At 41.8% G+C, this 18,410-nt stretch overlaps 1 pseudogene; it reads left to right on the top strand.

The window, feature by feature from the left end:
- Window positions 1–237: 237 nt before the first annotated feature.
- Window positions 238–14,372, top strand: LOC134379201 (annexin A11-like; annotated as a pseudogene).
- The last annotated feature ends 4,038 nt before the right edge of the window (window positions 14,373–18,410 follow it).

Raw genomic sequence — 18,410 nt, 5'->3', positions numbered from 1 at the left:
TGTGACGTCACACGCACAGTGCTTAGCAACCGTTGCCCAGCTGCACAGAGCTTGCTCGGTCCTGAGGAGACGTGCAGGCTGGGAGCGGACTGTCTGTTCCTCCCTTGGTTTCTCTTGATAGTTCTTAGCCTTCCTTGGCTACTCGAGGCCCCCGGCCCCAACCCTCTCCCCCTTGCCTGGGGTCACTCCGCGGCTCCTGCACCTGCCCCCAGTCCTGATGGCCAGAATCCCAGCCTGATGCGGGGCCGGGTGCCTTTGTCAGCTGGCATTTCCATCGCCACCAAGTGTCCCCCTTCCCGCTGCCTGCCCCGGCAACTCGAGGTCCCAGGCCCCGACCCTCTCCCCCCTGCCCGGCGTCACCCCGTGGCTCCTGCACCTGCCCCCAGCCCTTATGGCCAGAACTCCAGCCTGATGCGGGGTCGGGTGCCTTTGTCAGGTGGCTTTTCTATCGCCACCAAGAGGCACGACCCCATCAGGCAGGCTAACTTCTCCTCTGCGGGGATCCTTCCCTGGCCATTCAGGGGGGACGCCCCAAAGAAGCCCGTGCCCTCTGATCCCAACTCCCTGATGGTCAGACGCTCGGGCGCCCTAAGGATCCCCACTCCCCAGGGCCTCTTTCCTTCTCGGCCCAAGAAGGAGGTCCCTGCTATGGCATCTGGTCTCCTGTCCCGTCGTTGCCTGAAGGTGATTGAGGCGAGGTCTCCCACCAGCCGCCTCAGGGAAGGCCATGCCGTTCTCAGCACAGACAGACCTGCTGGAGGTGGCCTGTCCCTAGGGAGGCCGCACCCAGAGGCAGCGGCGCCCCCTGCCCCAGCCCTGGGCCGCTCGCTGCTGCCCGGGCAGGAGCCACAGGGGCCCTGCAGCAGGAAGCCGATGCCACCGCCCCTGCCCCTACTGAGGAGTCCAGAAGAGCTGCCCCCACCGCCTAAGGTTCCCCGTAGAGCGGCCAGCAAGACCAGGCCACCTGGGAGAGCACCGAGGGCGGCGGGAGCAGCAGGATCTTGGAATATGAAGAGGAGGCCTTCCGGGAGGGGACAGAGGCCAGGGCAGACTCCAGCGCCCCTCAGGCCAGCCCTCCCCACCTGTGCAGGTACCAGCTACTCCCACCGCCAGCACCACGGACTCCAGCCTTCCCACCCGGTCCCCGACCCTGTCTGTCCCTCTCCCTTCCCCCACCAAACACCAAACACTGAACACTGGGGAGGAAATAACCTGCACCTTCTCTAACCCTACTCCTTTGGCTGTCCCTGCTGAGCCCCCTGCCCATCGTGTGTGTAGACCCACCTCCTCCTCTTTCCTTCCCCACCCCGCCTCCCGTCCCTCCCACCAGGACCTTTGCATTCACCAGTAATCCCATTCCTTCCACAGTGTCCTCCATCACAGCCAACGCTTCTGCACACGTGACCCGGCAGCCTACTCTGGACCCTGGGGTCGAGGACATGGACACGACTCCTCCTTCCATGGCTGTAATCTTCACATCTCCCCAATCCTCCAATATGAGATTTCCCCCAGTTCACCAAGTCCACCTCAGGAGGAGGCAGACGCACTCTGCACAGCCAGGAGACAACAGCAGCCCGTCTGGGGTCGAGGACATGGACACGACTCCTCCTTCCGTGGCTGTAATCTTCACATCTCCCCAATCCTCCAATATGAGATTTCCCCCAGTTCACCAAGTCCACCTCAGGAGGAGGCAGAGGCACTCTGCACAGCCAGGAGACAACAGCAGCCCATCTGGGGTCGAGGACATGGACACGACTCCTCCTTCCGTGGCTGTAATCTTCACATCTCCCCAATCCTCCAATATGAGATTTCCCCCAGTTCACCAAGTCCACCTCAGGAGGAGGCAGATGCACTCTGCACAGCCAGGAGACAACAGCAGCCCATCTGGGGTCGAGGACATGGACACGACCCCTCCTTCCATGGCTGTAGTCTGCAGATCTCCCGCACCCTCCATTATGAGCTTTCCCTCAGTTTACCAAGTCCACGTCATGAGGAGCTAAAGAGATTTAGCTAACACAAAGCAAAGGAAACAGTAAGTGTTGCTTTCCATTAATTCTGGAGATGGAAAAGTTAGGACTCGACAACCTTAAGGTAGTCTAAGACCATTATATCTGCATTTTGGTCATGGGGATGTTCATCAAGGCTGCCTTTCTCTGTCACTCCAAAAAATGTCTATAATATATAATTATGCTTATTGAAACAGAAAACGGACATTTCAGGAATTAGAAGTAATTCAGCTTGATTTTCCCACAAATTTTGCCTATAAAATGAAGATAGTTGATCTGGACGGTATCAGCTATAAAAAAAAGGTTGTTTAGATCTTAATTTTCATGGTGAGAGAAATGGGCTTCTTTCAGCTCTGCAGCCTCCTATATATCTCTGTCCAACCTCTGTTTTGTGTTTGGAAAGAATCGAGTAGATGTTAAAAAGCAACATAAATAAATAACAAATGATACGTGACATATTTTGTGACTTATGAGAATGTGGAATGAAATGGGATCTAGCACAAATGTTTGTTTTATTTCAGTGTTTTACTGAAGAGGACAATGTCCAAGGTACCAGAAAACAAGAATTTCCCGATCCTATTGGGACCTGAACTCCCCTCACACCTTCAGTAAATCACCCTCAGGTGCAACTCTTTTCTCGTACCTGGTATGTATCTTACTCAGTTTTTAGATAAGGGCCTCTGATAAGTACCAAGTAGGGGCCACACTAAAAGATTTGGGGGAGGGTCTCAGACAGGCCAGTGTCAAATCAGGTCCAATTTAAGGGGTGCCCCAGCATACTGAGCTCACTAGGGAGTTATTGCTAAATTTTGCTTTATTTCTTGCTGGGATAATTAGGGTTTGGAGAAGGAAAAACAGGTGAGGAAATTTGGGAGGGAACCGAGAGCCTGAACTTCAGTTGTAGAAACCAGCACCTTGAATAATGACCACGAGAGCCCCAGGATGCTTCTGCTCACGGCCCCTCATGTGCGAGAACAGGCCGGTGAGGACAAGGGACCCCGGGCTCTCGTGCTCCCTGCGCTGGGCCAGGGTGGCTCCCCCTGCTCACCTCTGCCCCCGCCTCCGCTGCCTGGACCTAAAGGCCTACACAGTCAGCGCCTGTCGCCGCTGACCTCATGCCCTTGTCGCCTCTCACCGACTGTACCCTGGTCACTGGGACGCCCGGCCAAGCTCAGGCTCCCGCTGCTCAGGGCGGTCCTCTGAGGACCCCGACTTTGTTCGCTCCCGAGCTCGGCTTCGAGCAGGCCATGGCCCTGGGGACAGGGATGGTCCCCACGTAGCCCCTGGGTGCCTGAGCCAGGTCCCTGCTCCAGCTCCAGCACCGAGGAGACTGCACAGCCCGCGCCAAGGCTGGACGAGCTCTGGCCGGTCCGGACCCCGCAGTCCCGAACAGTCCCCACACGCAATGTCATCAGGTGCCAGACACCAGAAGTCCCCAGGCATTGGAAAGTCCGCCTGGTGACTGGCGGGACCACGACCTTTGCCCTCGGCGCCTCCACCTGTCGCCCCACGCTGTGCGCAGGCGCCCTCCCTGTTTGAAGGAGCGTTTGAAGTAGGATCAGACACTGCAACGTGGGGAGCCACAAACGATTCGTGGCCTCTTCCTTTCTCATTCCAGTGAATGGAATGTCACCCCTTTTCTATGTGTGTAACATCTATTTCCAAGGCTGATATACTCCTTAGTTTGTCAAGAACTTCACTTGCAATGGCTTGATCATAAATCATTTTATGTCAATTGATAGTGAAGGAAATTGACTTTAAAGTCTGGTGGCCCTGTGTTTGCAGGTGTGGATGAAGCAGCCACCACTGACGTTCTAAGAGAAACGACACTCAGCCTCAACAGATCAAAGCTCATACCTCCAGGAGAAAGGAAAGGCAGGTTAGAGCGGTCACTGCAGGTATTTAATTTCAGTTGTATTTGAGTTTAAACACGGATTCTGAAGTGTAGTTACCTAGTTCTTGGTCTAACCATGGTTGTTCCATTGTTTCCAAGACCGGGGTTGCAGTTTTTATCCACTTTGTTGCAACTGAATCGATTTTATCAAATGCACTGGTTTTGTACATTGGTCATCTTTGAAAGAAAAGGAGCCAAAATGCCGGGTACTGTTCAGGCTTTATTAAAGGAGGAAACACCTGCCCGGCAGCGCTCACAATGGCGGGGCAGGGGCTAGGAGGAGGACAAAACGTTTATATGGGTTGGTGGGCGCCAAAAACGAAGACGTGGAGGGGGCGGGAGTGCTGGTGTGTGGGATCAGGGCGACTGCTGCTGCGGGCCTGGTGGGCAGGGGTGACGGAGTCAAGACGGAGGTACCTCTAGGCGGGAGGGGGAGGGTCCTTTGGGAAACCAAGAGATAAAGGTTTTCTTTGTTTGAAGAAACCACGAGGTTAGAGTAAAAGACTGGTGGCCATATTGCACTCAATTGTACCCAAGGTGATGTGACCGCGTCCAAGAAGGGCCAGTCGCAACCGTGATGACATCGGTGACGCAACCGTATCCAAGACGGCGCAGGACACGTCCAAGATCTATCATTCTTATTGTAAGTTCCTTGCATATGTGATGTTCTGAACACAAATCTTTATTCTGAACATCAAGATTACTATTAGTAGTAAGAAATATGTTCTGATTCAAATGTGTCTTCTGTTAAAATTCAGTTTGAGCTGTTTAATGCCTCAATGTAAAATTCACGTAAAACTTTACTTTAAAAGCAAGCTTTATATCTTGTATATCAAATATAGAATTTTTTTCCTTTTTTCTTTTAAGTGGTGCAATTAGAAAACTATATGATGGCCATGTCTGATTGTAGTGCTTTTTGAGCAGTGAAAACTGCAAAGGTTGGAAACATTATTGACACATTACTTTTAAAGTATTTTTACTGCTGTTTTCTGCTAACACACAGCCCCTATGTTTTGCACTTTGTGATTTCTCCCCTGTATAAAAGATTAAGAATCCTATCCTTTAAGACGTTATCAAAGAATTCAGTAAATTTTATTCCAATTCCTCTGGGTCTAAAATATGAAGATAATATTCCTAAATATCTTGTATGCTTCTCTATGTGAAAGGAAGTCAACTCTAAAAGATGATTGGGTTCAAAGATAAGTAGTAAGATAACCTAAAGATCAGGAATACCACCATTGTATAACCATTTAAAAGCCCTTATGCTAATCTCTTTTCTACAGCCCCTGGGTGAAGCTCTGAAGAAAGCCCTTACTGGTCACCTTGAGGAAGTTGCCTTGGCTCTACTAAAAACTCCAGCTCAGTGTGATGCTGATGAACTCTGTGCTGCCGTTAAGGTAAACCATCCGATTTAAGCAAAACTCCCTTCCTCAAGAGAATGTATAGGGCAAGTCTGGTTATGCTATTGTACTTTAAACATCTAGTACAGTGCTTGTCAACCAGTGGTAATTCAATGAATGAACAAATCAATAATTCAATGAATAAATTAATATATACTTGAAAAAAAGTGTTGGTGCTAACACCCTCACAGTGATGTTATTGCATGAGTCATATGTCTGCAGTTTTAAAAATATCTTTACATCCAAGTATTGGCTACAAACCCATTTTGTTTTAGAGCAATATAATAGATAGATCTTATTGTCATTATTAAATATTGTGAGAAAAATGTACTGATTCAAACAAATTTGGGACACAAAAACTAGTTGATGTTCTAGAATGAAGATTTTTCTACATTTCGCCTTTTCTTCTCTTTCAGTGCAGGGCATTGGAACTGATGAAGACACTCTGATTGAAATTTTAGCATCAACAAATAACAGAGAAATCAGGGAAATTAACAGAGTCTACAGAGAGGGTAAGTTGTAATGTCCAACAGTACAAGTGCCTTAGTTGGAAAGGAAGTTTGATGTACTTTCTTAAAATTCAATGTGGCTGTTAATTATGGAGGCTTTAGAAACTTTACATTTTAAAATATTTCTTTATTGTTTGGCACATGTCTATTGAATGCACACACTGTGATCAGGACACGTTCAAGTTTCTAGGATGCTGACAGGGGAAACAATATCCCAGACCTCATCAAGCTTGCACTTTAACAGAAAATGTACTTATAGGAAAAATGGCCACATATTATTGCAATGGAAAGCTCAATTCAGAGCACTGAATTTAAGTAATTTTCTAAAAACATTTTCTATTATTCTGAGATTTATTTTATAACATTTTATAGAAACTTTTTATTGTTTTTATAACAAAAATTCTCTAAACAATATATCCTTCACTTGTCCATGAAGAAGTAAAGAATAATTTTATAATTTTCTGTTGAAAACCTTAACTTTACCGTTATGAACATAAATGATTCAATTACTCTTTATCCCTAGATAAATTCATGGGAATGAAAGACTAGCCATTGCTCATTTTATTTTGTCAATGAAACATCTCATTTAAACGATATGCTCAGCACTAAAAGAGGATAGGTGCAAATTTTTTACTATTTTCTTTCCCTAGTTTCCCTGAGTCTCTGGCTTTTTTTGTTTCCCCACCCTAACATGTGGCTCTATAGAGGATCTTCCTGCTTGATTCTCACACCAAGAACAGAGAACACAACAGCTCTTGTATATGATTTTCAGAGCAATTTAATAAAGGAATCAAAAATAAGGAAGTTTTAACCTCATTTTCTAAAATTTTGTCTCACGGCCAGCGTTTTTCTTAGATTCCATATATCAGTGATAATCAAAACAGGCATTATTACTACTTTTTTGTTTGATAAAACATAGTTTACAGAGGTAATTATCCATATTTCTCCATTATATCCAAGATATACTCCAGTGATACCTTATTAAATTGCCCTCTTTCCCAGTCAATCACAAATTTAGTTAATTTTTTGCTATTACAGCATTATTTTGTATAGTTCAGTAGGGGTGTCTAGACAACGAGTTTTATATACACACACATATAATTAGACTATATTTTATAATAGAATTTATAACTTTTAAAGTAAATAAATAGTTTGTGTTCCAACAATTACTCTGTCTTATCCATTTATGTAACTTTCTATTCATCCTATTGCTCAAATTTTGCCATGCTGTATTTTAGAATTAATTATTTGATAAGATGCACTTACTCAACTTATTCTTATTAGCAAAAGCTTTATGACTGTAGCTTTTCATTCACGTTATTATCCAAATTGCTTCCACTGCCTATGGGAAATAAATGTGACGATCCAAAATTTCACCTCCTCTAATTTCTCTATTTTTATTAAAAGATGATAATATTTGGAAGTGTCCCAAAAGTCATAGTACATTATGGCATTGTAAATTATAAGCCAATATAGAGATGCCAGATATTATCATATTATTATCATTGTTAACAGTAGTTTACTGCAAAATCTATCTTTCTTATTTCTCAGAACTGAAAAGAGATCTAGCCAAAGACATCAGCTCAGACACCTCTGGAGATTTTCAGAAGGCTTTGCTTTCTCTTGCTAAGGTATAACTCAGATACTTCAGGAAATGCCTCTTCTTTTATGAAGAGTCAAATTTTAGGTTTGTGCTTTCTCACTTTCTCTAGAAATGAGTAACTAACTCTTTTTTTTGTTTATTTCCTTCTTACTAATATTATTTTTAATTGATACATTGTAATTATGTATATATGTATATGAGGAACAATGTGGAAGGATTAAATCAATCTAATTAACATATCCATCATTTTTTGTGGTGGGACATCTGAAATGTACTTTCTTAAGTTACTTTGAAATATACAACGCATTATTATTGACTATAGTCACCCTGCTGTGCAACAGATCTCGACACTTATTTCTCTGGCGTGTCTGAGACTTTGCACCATTTGGCCAACAACTCCCCGTTTCTGCCCTCCGTTCCCACCCTCTTACCCCCATCATTGTGCGCTCCACTTCTGTAAGTTCAGCTTTTTTTAGATTCCACATATAGGTGAGATTGTGAAGTGTTTGTTTTCCTGTGTCTGGATAATTTCACTTAGCATAGTGTCCCTCAAGTTTATGCATGTTGTCTCAAATGACAAGATTTCCTTAGCTCTCTTTTTTCTCAAAGAATATTATTTATCTGGTTTTAAGAGAATGAAGTAAGCCATGTGATTGCATGTTACAGAAGAGCTCTAATGGGATTGTTTTTTCAGGGTGACTGATGTGAGGATCTCGGTGTAATGAAGACTTGGCTGATACAGATGCCAGGGTGAGCAAGCAGTTATGAAATGCTGCTGGAGTCATTCCCCCTGCCTTAGGTGGGCTTCCCACCAGATGCCTTTCATTTGAAAGGAAATATAAGATCCTCCCAGAGGTCAATGGCTCCTTAATGTTCATTCCCTGAATAAGGGACACCTTCCAAGAGAAAAAAATGTAGTCTTTAACTTTTCAATATTCGTAAAGCCCGAGAGGATTAAAAGACCACAGTGAGAATTTGAGTTTTCATTCCAAAGTAATTGTTTTGTTGAGAAAACTCTGAATTTTCATTTTACCAGGTATAAAAACGGGAAAAGTAATTTTTTATTAAGGGAAGTGAAAAGAGTAAGCACATCTAACATTGTTTTAACAGTGAATGTTGGAATGGATTGTAGATGTTAGTTTCTATTGTAAAACTATTGTAGGATTAATGTAATAATATATACTTTTGAATATATGGTTTTATAGAGTGAGATTGCTGGTTATTTATGTACCAATCCATTGGCAACATTAGAAAAATGCCATTTTAATAAAGTCTGGATTTCTGTTTTAAAAAAACAACTCCTATTTGTATTATGCCTTCCTTGTGGAATTGTATTCACTGTATAAATTCACCACAATGAGTCAATAAGGATAGAAACTTACTTATCTGCCACCACTTCCTTCAATATACCAGGACATTATTTTGCACATAATAGGCACCCATTAACTTTTTGTTGAATAAAGGCATACATATCACATCAGTTTGCTTGAACAGTCCAAAATAACTTTTTAGGCCCTTTGGAAGTTTCATTATTTTAATAGAAATTTTGCAAGCACCTTAAAAAATGAGTTAGCATTTGAATAATTGCCCACAATAAAAAATTATTCTTATTTGCTGGTGACATTTCTGAATTTACTTTCCATTTTAAGACTATCATTTATGGAGGCTCCATCGATTAGTGTGATCCAGGAGGATGGTAATTAACATTTCAAAGTTAACAGAGTGTGCTCCTGACAATAGGGCAGGGATTAGCTTTTTTCACTTACAAAAGGGAAAAATCAGTAGTGTAGTAAAGGTAAATTTTTACAGCTTTTAAATTACAGAGTCAGAATTTGAATTGAGAAATTCTAACATCAAAATGCAAGATCGAGGTTATGGTTGAATTATTGATTTATAAGTACCATTTGCTAACAATTACTTTGGACAATAAAGAGTAAAAAATCTTTTTTAGAGAGTTCCTTAGAGTTATCTTGATATGGAGCATAATCTTAAAGCAAATTAATTCAACAAGCACTTATTCTGCAAACTCATGTGTGTCTTAGTGTTTACAAGAGATAGAGATATCCCTTTAGAGACAGTGTGGACGATACTTGACAAACAATATAAGGTCCCTATCTTTAAAGAACGTGCAGTCTCAGTGTTGCCTACTCTGATTGTATTGGGCACAAAACAGCTGCCTGGGAAATCTTTAAGGAGACCTAACATTCCTGTGCAGATACCACTTCAGCAGATAATCAAGTGTTTACATTTTTGCCTCTTGACAGGCTTTATATGAAGCAGGAGAAAGGAGAAAGGGGACAGATGTGAACGTGTTCACTACTACCCTCACCACCAGAAGCTATCCCCATCTTCACAGAGGTAACAAGAAAAAATTTTGTTTATGGAGTTTTTTTATTGGTGTCACACCTATATCAAATGGGCATAGTGCGCCCCACACATTATTACTATTTATTCATTTGTCCAACTATGTACAGCCACTCTTTTATAGTATTTGAAACACTTTTTGTGACTTTGGCTTGTCAGACATCATTTCATTATTTTCACTGTTTTTATTCATCTAAATGATTTGGAACAAATGTGACAGAAGCCATATATGAAACAGAACAAATAAAATTACAATGAAGAAAAACAAAAAAACTCAGGGCTAAATGAAGAAAAGAGTATGTAGGTATTCCAGAAACAAACAAAGAACCCAAAAAGAGTTCTGGCCTTTGAGCACAAGATTTAGTTAGCTCTGTGCTTTCTGGAAGCCAAGACAAGAGGAAAGTCATGATGATTACCTAAACTACGTTGTTATACTAGCACACTGTTTTCCCATGCTAAACTTAAGAAAAATTTACTGCACATAGATTTCTGTAAGGGAAGATCAATTTGTTATGGCACTTAGCACTGCGTTAGCAAGTGTATGGTTGTCAATCACGTGCCATTTCTACTACTGTCAACACTTACAAACATTTCCCAAAACATACAGGAGTACCAAAATGGCCATGCTAGTTATGTTCCCAGGAGAAGATGAAGTATCCATATTATGCTTAGTTATGAAAATAGCTTTAAAATGTGTGGTTGAAGTTCAGTTATCCCAAGGAATTCTCAGAACCAGTCTCCCTGATTTTGCTAAAGTTTGCTAAAGAATAGGATTTTTTGTACATCTCTTAGTTTAAACTTAATAATCAGTGTTTCAGAAATACACCAAGTACAGTCAGAACAACATGAACACAGTTCTGGACCGGGAGCTGAAAGGTGACATTGAGAAATGTCTCACAGCCATCAGTATGTAGTCCTAGAGCTGAGAAAGTTTCTAACTAGAAATGGTATTTTCAATGCTGCCCCATGCCTAAAAAAAAAAAAGAAAAAAGAATTCAAAAAGCAAAACAAAACAAAAAACAAGTCCTCAGACATGGTGCATCTGTGTTTCAAATAGAGGCAACATGTAAGATTGACAAAGCAGTGTGATAACCTTCTTAATAACAGTAGATATTATTTCCCTTTCAAAAATATGGAGAGGTGGAATGTACTTATTGAGCACCCACTTATGCCAAGCAATGCACCAAGTGGGGCACACTGCATAGGCCACACTGAATAGTCATTAAAAGCATGGGATTTGGAATTAGATAAATATAGATTCAAATCCTGGTTTACCACTGCTTAACTGTACCATCTTGGGCAAGTCCAGGAGTCTGATTCAGTACGTCTGGGTTAGCTTCTGAAAATCTGTACATTTTAAGCGTCTCCCAGGTTATTCAGATGACCACTAGGGTTGGGAACCTATGTTCTCAAGCAGTGCCTCTCAAACTTTACCAGGCACATGAATCCTCTGGAATTCTTGTTAAAATGCGTATTCTGATTCAGTAGGTTTGGGGTGGATCCTGTGCCCTGGTTGATGCCAGTGCTTTTGGTTCACAAATTTCACTTCAAGTTGCAAGATAAAAAGCACTGTGAATTGTCATGTGCTATTATTTGGGTGCTGCTTTATATTTAAGTCTGTCCTATCCCAAGGTGGGTTTTTTGTTTTAATGTTCTTATTACAACATGAAGAAAGTATTTATTTGTAGGCCTTTAACACCTACTGGTTTCTCCATTTCCAAGAAGAATATATTTAAGATAGTAATAACTATTAAAGTTGCTTTTAGGTGGATTTAAGGTAGAATAGGTGACAGATATCAGGGGAAAGGATATTCAAAACCATTATCTGGAGAGTCATCAATGTCTTCTCATAAGCCAAATGTCTCCTTTGGTGTGGGTGGGGGGGTGGCAGTGAGGAACGACATGGGGAACAGAATCCTGTTGGCAAAACTCTGTATTTCTTGTTTCTCTCACATGCGTCTTTCTTCTTTTGTGGTGAATATGTCAACTAAAATTTGCCTCTCTTACAGTAAAATGTGCCACAAGCAAACGAGCTTTCTTTGCTGAGAAGTTTCATCAGGCCATGAAGGTACCATTCTACTGATATGTTTTACTCAGAAAAAAATTACTGTTTGTAGAGAGAACAGAAAAGTTCATTTTCTTAGAAAATCACACATTTAATATCTTACCATTAAAGAGAATCATTATTCTATTGAATGTAAGAGGTAATATATTACCTTCTCAGAACAAGCTTTTGTTAAATTTGGTGATTTTTTAAAATAGGTATGATTGTAAAATGAGCTTGTAAGTGATTTATGGCTTACTTGTGATTTGCTTAAAACCTGAGTCACTGGGGTGAGGGCGACATACTTTCACTTTTTATGTGTGATTTTAGTAACCCACTTCTGCTAAGCTTGTGAGTTTTCTGATCTCCCACTTTCTGAGTTTCATTTGTCTTTCATTGTTCTGTTTTTCACGCCATGGATTAATAGCTAAATCTTTTAAAATATCATTTAATGATGACGGACGTAGAAGGTGTTATATAAGATGTTTTTGAGAAACTTCTGTATTTCACTTTAACCTTACTCTCTAGCATGCATGGTATTATATAGGATACCACTTCTACATTTATATTTTGAGCCCCCAAATGAGTAGTTATAAAGTTGTCTTTGTTTTTTTCTTTGCAACTCCAAGATAGAGAGGTCTTCAGAGAGAGAGAGATCTAACTGTTCAAGTAATATTAAGGAGCCTCTACGAAATGAGAAGCGTGATAGCTGCGGTCGCATAGGAGGCAGCACAGTTGTTGCCCTCCGGCTGCTGTGTCTGGCGTGGGATTTAGCTGGTGATGAGGAATACCTGGTACTACGTATGGAACCACAAAGGGAAAGAGGTGCCCCAGATTTGGAAATGAATGTAGCCGTGCTGTCAACTAAACTGAAACCTGAAGTTTAAGTGAAAATGAGCCAGGTGAGGATGAAGGTGGAAGAGATGGGGAGACACAGCAAGGGTGGTCCAAGAGGCGGGAACAAAGTGCACACAGGCTTGAAAGCAGAAGGTAACACAACCCTTTCAAGGCAAGAAATATAACTAGAGCAATGGTGCACAGTGGAAGAGATTGTAGAATTAGGCAGGATATTATAATCCTCGATAAAGTGATTGGTTTTCAACCTAAGAGCAACAGAAGACCATTGAAGTGTTTTGAATACGTGACTTAGATGGTCAGATTTACAATTTCTAAAGTTCGCTTTATTTGTAATTATTCTGTGGTTTAGGCGGAGGAAAGTCTGGATGGTGGGAGACCGATTAGGAGGTTGTAAAAAGCTCTCTGTATCTACGGCTAATGTTTCTTGTCATTTCATTACCACGTGTGTGCTGTACATGTGCTGTGTATGTGTGTGTGTGTGTTTTAACCTGGAGATGGTTTCTAGAAATTACATGGAAGAGTAAAAAGAGCTTCACTTTAAAATCCATGTTCTTTAGTAAGATTATTTTCTAAATGACAGGCACTTATGATTATTTGTTTTGGACAGGGTGCTGGAACGTGTCATAAGACATTGATCAGGATTATGGTTTCTCATTCTGAAACTGACATGAATGATATCAAAGCATTCTATCAAAAGATGTACGGTATCTCTCTTTGCCAAGCCGTTCTGGTATGTTGTGATTTTCATAATGCCATTGCCACAAATAAATTTATTTTTGCAGTCTTCAAAGAGGAGCTGACTTGCTCTATCTGTGAATTTCATATATTAGATGAATTCAATATATCAGGGTGCATACTTCATAAGATAATTGAACTTTCACTGTAAAATTTACTAGTAAATTTTCTATTGGAAAACCAGGTACATTTTCAACCAAAATCATGGAAATGTTTGGCATAATACATACATAAGCTTATCAACAAAATGTGGTAGAGTTTCTGCCACTGTAGATAGACGCCATGATTTATTTTGTGATGAATATTGGTGAGGAGATTAGGAACGTATTTGCAAAATATTTTTCTTAATTTTGTCATATGTAAAACTGTTTAAAATATATATTCATGTTATCTCATTATCATATTGAAAAATAAGACAGAAAAGTCAGGAGTTTTGAACTGATTGAAAGATAGATAACTGTTTAAATTCAATTCATTATTTGCCTTGGATAGCTAAAGTCTGCCAAGAAAAAGTAAAAAAAAAAAATCACAGGCTTACAACTTTCTCTCTTCCTGTTCAGTGAATTAGGTATTATATTGTGTTATTCAATTCTGTGTGAGATTATATTTCATTATTAGAAAATAATGGCTCTAATGTAAAATAAAATAAATTCAAAGAAGTTCTTAGTCTGAATCTTGAAAGCCATTGCTCTTTGTACAGTAATCAAGAAATATCAGTTATCTGCTAGACATATTATTTAATTAAATGAATGGTATTATCAAAGATTGCATGTAATTGATGTAGTGTAATGTATAATCTGACTTAATGTCTACAAATACAATAATTCTTCTATAATTAAAACTATCTTATGTTTATTATGATTGGGGTAATATTAAGTGTACTGTATTTTTGAATCAACAGGATGAAACCAAGGAAGATTATGAAAAAAATCCTGGTGGCTCTTTGTGGAGGAAACTGAACATTCCTTTGATGGTCTCAAGCATTATGATCAGAAGACTTTTTAATCATATCTTTTCATTCTATGACATAGGTTAAATAAGAAACTTTCTTTAGCAGGATTACTGTCTAAACCTGCTTTCTGAGAAATATAGCCTGTAAATCATTTTATATTACAACTATGTACAACAGAGATAAGTTTTTAAAAATATATATTTACCCTGGGCCGGCCCCGTGGCGCACTTGGGAGAGTGCGATGCTTGGGAGCGCAGCGGCGCTCGGTGCAGTGCAGGCGACACCAAGCCAAGGGTTGCGATCCCCTTACCAGTCACAAAAAAAGACAAATATATATATATATATATTTACCCTAAACTATAAAACCCCATAAACAAGTTGCATTAGTAATATTACCTGAGAAAGATGTTCATGTAGCTGAAAATAAAATGATATTTCAATACAGTTGTTATCTTTGGGTTTTCTATTTTGATTTTCCTTTATGTGTTTAATTTGATCTCAAAGGACAGGAGACTTAATCCTAAATTACAATTATTTAATGAAATAGATTTCACATGCTGAATTGAAGAAAATATTTACAGAGTTAGAAAATGGACTCACGTTTTACCTCCTGGATACAGATTGTTGAGAGGATGTCTTTGTATAATAATGGGTTTACTGCACCAGCATTATAATAATTTGACGTGTTACATTTCATGAACCATGATAAAGATGAAATGGCAACACACACAAAAATTTCTTGCTTTTGTTTCATGGTAATTGTATGTTTAGTTTTTCCAAGAAAGTGCCAAACTATTTTCCAGAGTGGTAATACTATTTTACTTTCCTACCATAAAAGCAACAGTATTCCAGTTTCTCCACATCCTTGCCAGCATTTGGTGTTGTTACTATTTTGTATTTTAGCACTGTTTAATTTTTATCGTTGAGTTTTGAGAATTCTTTATACACTGTAGATATTAATTCTTTGTTAGGAAGGTGGTTTGCAAATATCTTTTCAGTAAGTAGCTTACCTTTTTATCCTCCTTGAGGGTCTTTCATTGAACCAACATTTTAAATTTTAATGAGGTCCATTTTTCCTTTTATAGATCATGCTTTAGATATCATGTCTACAAACTCTTCACCCAACCTTAAATCCCCAATTTTTTCTCTTATTTTTTTGCTAAAATTTTATAGTTTTCATTTTACATATAAGTTTTTGATTAATTTTGAGTTAATTTTTGTGTGAAGTTTGATACTTAGGTTGAAGTTCTTTTTTTAAAAAATTCTTATGGATATCCAATTGCTCCTGTACCATTTGTTGTTTGTTTAAAAGGCTATCCTTCCTTTATCAGATTCCTTTTGCACGTTTGTCAAAAATAAGCTGGTTATATTTGTGTAGGTCTTCAAGTTTTATTGTTTATATTAAGTCAAAATATAAAACCTTTTGATTTCTTGTGGTCCATGAGTAGATTGTAGATATCAATTAGTTAAGTCCTTTACTCCAAGGAGAACATCAGCCATGGTACAAACTCTCTTTTAAAAAAGGCAATGGGGAAAGTTCCTTTTCCATGAGAGTCTTCTTACCACACAGAGCTGGATAAAGATGTTAATTTAATTTGTTCATCCCAGAGACACTTGGGTTGGGTGTTTGATTTTCTGACAATACCGAGCTGCATTCAGGGTAAACCGTCCTTCACCTGATCGTAGCTTATTCTCCGTGACCACTGCCCTTGACCACCTCCACACACACATTTCCCCTGCATCCTAAGGCACAGTCGAGCTCACCCAGCCCACCACATCTCAGCCAAACGACTTTGCAGATATGCTGCCTCTTACGGTCTCAAGATTTCTATATTCTTTTGCCGTTATAGCTCTTGCCTGTGTGGTTGATTGGGAAGGAGTAGTATCCAAGTGGGAAGTCAGAGGGAGCCTGCAGCTGGGGCACTGAGGCAGGACGGAGGCAGGGGCGTGGTTCTGAGGGCTTTAAAGGTGGAACATGTAGAGTCTCTCTGCTTTCTCTGCTTCTACCATCTTGTAATGTGAGGGGTCACTGTCACCACCACCAGACGTGTTCCTTGGACTTTGGACTTCACTGCCTCATAAACCATAAGCAACAAATTTCATTTTTCTTACAAATTACCCAGTTCCGTGTATTTTGTCAAACGAACAGAAACAGACTAATAAAGAGTGAAATGCACATTCAAAGGCTGCTCAGTCTCGGCCATGTGGATGGAACGAGGGGCATCGGAAACTCCAGGAGCTGTGGAAAAGCCAGCTTCCCCTGCAGACTGACGCCCCATCTGCAGAGAGGAGGAAGTCTGTGTGCAGATGAGAGCAGAGGCAGTGCATGGCTCTGGACAGAGACCGGGACAGTGACAGCCTCCATTCCCAACAGCTTCCCAGTTCCTAGTTCTAGGCCCTCCCCAGGCTGACACCTCCCTACCGGACAGGCTGCTGAGGCACCTGAATCCGATAGCACAGTCCTGTTTTGATGCAAAGTTAGTGCGACTGGGTTTCAGTCACTGGGCACTGGGTAAATGTTAACCACGCTGACGAGCCCAAGAGAACTTACTCAGACACGAGTTGGGAGATCTCCTGGTCCAGCATGTCCCTCTCCTTCTTCAGTTTCTGAACGTCAAGTTGCAGATTCTCCTCGCTTGTCCCATCAGCCTGGCCCCTGAGGGGCAGAAAAAGACATCTGCCAGACTGAGCGGCTAGCCACAGTTCCGAACCTACCTGTTGTACCCCCGTTGGCACTCCCTGCTGCTGCCTGGTCACAGGCCCCCGCCCCACAGAATGGGATGTTATCTCCCAGTGTCCCTTGGACCTGGGTTTGACCCTCTGAGGAAGTTCTGGCAAGTAAACTTAGAAACGGTGTGTGGACGTGTAAAGACTGTCCTTCCAGGGACAGGGCATGCCTGTCACTGGCCTTCTGCCTTTCTGCTGGTGGGAATGTGGATGTGACACTGGAGCTGCACAGCTGTGTTGGGCAATAAGGTAGAAGCCACACACCAAGGAGGTGGTGGAACAAGACGGAGGCCTGGGTCTCTGAGGACTGTTTAAGCCACTGCTATTTGGGGTTTTCTTTCACTCCGAGCCAAACCCAGTCCTAACTAACGGGTCAGCCCTGGCCCCCAACCAGACCCCAGAGAGTCCACCGCAGGTGTCCTTCCTGCATTGTCCTCTCAGGTCTGTGGTGTCCCTGGGTTTATGATCGCACTAGATAGCAGAACCCTTCTCAGGGCTGCAGTTCTCTTCACACTTTCTGCCTCTAAAAGCTGCAAAGGCCAGTGCCCGGTGCACAGCTCATCTTCAGGACACGTATGCTGGATGAGCTGTCCACACGCGATACAAGGAGAGACCCAGGCAGACGCGGTTCCTGTTCTCAGGTCAGTGGCTTGTAACCAGACCCTCAACGAATAGCGAGCGAGTGCCATCTGCCAGGCCCTGGCAAAGGCTCCAGGGGGCCAGCAACAGCCAAGACATCCAGCTGGCCCCAAAGAGAAAACACGCCACAGTTATGCTCTTCCTCCAGATATCTCCGTCTGAAGCTCTGCTCACATGTCGCCTCATCAGAAGGGCCTTCCCTGACCGCGCCGTCTAACACGGTAACGCCTCCGTCCCTCTGTCCCGATGTATTATCTCATTCTCACCAGCTGACATGTTACACATTTTATTGTCATTATTTTCGTTGTCTGTCTTCCACCACTGGAGGGTATGCTCCGTGGGGGCAGGGACTGTTTTGTTTGCTGCAGATGCACAGTGTCTGCAACGGTACCTGGCACGTAGCAGGCACTAAACAAATATGTGCCAAATAAATGGATGAATGATAACTAATCCACTAATCCTAGGCCTGAAAAGTGCTTTGAAGGTGAGGGACAGTGTGCTAAGGGGGTGTCTAACGGGGCACCGGTACCGAGTCAGGAGCGGGGTCAGGCTTCTCCGAGCAGGCCGAGCTCTAAAGGATGAGAAGCGTTAGCTTGGCAGAAAGTTAGAGGAAGGTGTTGCAGACACAGGCGACAGTACGCGTATCCCAGTGCCCTAATGCAGAAGTGGCACATGTGCT

The sequence above is a fragment of the Cynocephalus volans genome, chromosome 5, assembly GCF_027409185.1.
Source record: "Cynocephalus volans isolate mCynVol1 chromosome 5, mCynVol1.pri, whole genome shotgun sequence".
Taxonomy (NCBI): Eukaryota; Metazoa; Chordata; class Mammalia; order Dermoptera; family Cynocephalidae; genus Cynocephalus; species Cynocephalus volans.
Note: the sequence above shows the minus strand (reverse complement) of the source record. Positions and strands in the feature narration are given on the sequence as shown.